The sequence below is a fragment of the Arachis hypogaea genome, chromosome 16 (assembly GCF_003086295.3).
Source record: "Arachis hypogaea cultivar Tifrunner chromosome 16, arahy.Tifrunner.gnm2.J5K5, whole genome shotgun sequence".
NCBI classification, from domain to species: domain Eukaryota; kingdom Viridiplantae; phylum Streptophyta; class Magnoliopsida; order Fabales; family Fabaceae; genus Arachis; species Arachis hypogaea.
The window spans coordinates 14,749,449-14,750,989 of NC_092051.1; positions in this window are offsets into that span (position 1 = coordinate 14,749,449).

Sequence of the window (1,541 nt, forward strand, 5' to 3'; positions counted from 1 at the left end):
AGACTTAATCAGAACTTGCCTCCTGAGATTGTGATGGAAATTATATGCAAACCACCACCTCAGACAGAAAATGATGACGATAGAAGAGGGTGGAGACTGTCTCACGATGGGAATTTCTCTATTAACTCTACCTACAAAAAACTCAGAAATTGGCCAAGTGAGGAGAAAACTGTTTGGAAACAACTTTGGAGTTAGAGAGGTCCACAAAGAGCAAAAATTTTCTTATGGACAGCCATGCACAAGAAATTGATGACAAATCAAAGAAGAGCCAGAATTTTTAGAGGAGCAGGGGACTGTACGCTATGTAATGAAGGACAAGAAGACATCTTTTATGTGCTGAGAAATTGTCCGAAGGCTTCAACAATTTGGGTGAACCTAGTTAAAACAGACAAAATCCCTAATTTCTTTCAATTAGAATGGGATAATACAGCAACTAATACAGCAACTGGGGAAAGATGAAAAGTTAGACTGGAGGAACGTGTTTATTACAGCTTGTTGGAGAATTTGGCAATGGAGGAACAAAGAAATTCATGAACAACAGTATAGAAGACCAATGCAACCATATGCAAAAATTAATAAAGAAGCCAAGGAAATTAAAAGAGCGCTTGAGAAAACTTACCTCGGACAGAGAAGAGGAAGAATTGAGAGGAATGTTCGATGGAACCCTCCACCGGCAGGATGGATCAAATTAAACTCTGACGAAACAGCTCAGGGCAACCTAGGAACTATCGGCTGTGGAGGAATTCTACGGGATGAGGAGGGACGCTGGATAGCAGGCTTCTCTAATAAAGTTGGAGTTGGAACAGTTTTCATGGCGGAACTCTGCAGTGTGAAGAAGGGATTAGAGATAACCTGGACAATGGATTTTCGAAAAATTGTGGTAGAGATAGATGCTGGAGCAGTGATAAAACTCCTCAACAAGGGAGAAAGTTTGGCCTCCCACCCTAATGCTGTGGTCAGAGAGATATATGAATTAAAAAAAAGAAATTGGAATATTCATTTTATTCAAATATATAGAGAAGGTAATATGTGTGCAGATTACCTGGCAAAAAAGAGTTTAACAATGGAAGCTGATTTTATTTTTTGGGATATACCTCCTTCTGACCTTAGGAGGATTATTAGTGATGATGAAAGAGGGGTTACCTTACCCCATTTAGTTTGTATCTAGGTTTTCTTTTGGGCTTTTCAGCTCCGTTTCATTACCAAAAAAAAAAAAAGATAGAACTCTTGTCTATATAGGGTATAGTATATGCGAGTGTAGTTTAGAATTAGAGGTTATTCAATTCATTCGATAAAAACAAAAGAAAGACTAAATCTAAGCTGCACTCACCCCACCTTAAAGTAAATATAATTGTAACTAATTTGGTTGGTTCAATAGTTGGTTATTAATCCGTTTAAAAAAATATTGGAAGATTTAAATTCTACCTTATATATACAGTACCTCATTAGTTAGTGGCAAACTCTTAAATAGAACTCTGATTTATGATAAATTAGTCCTTTATCTATTAAACAGAAAAATATCGTAAGAAAAAAAAAAGATA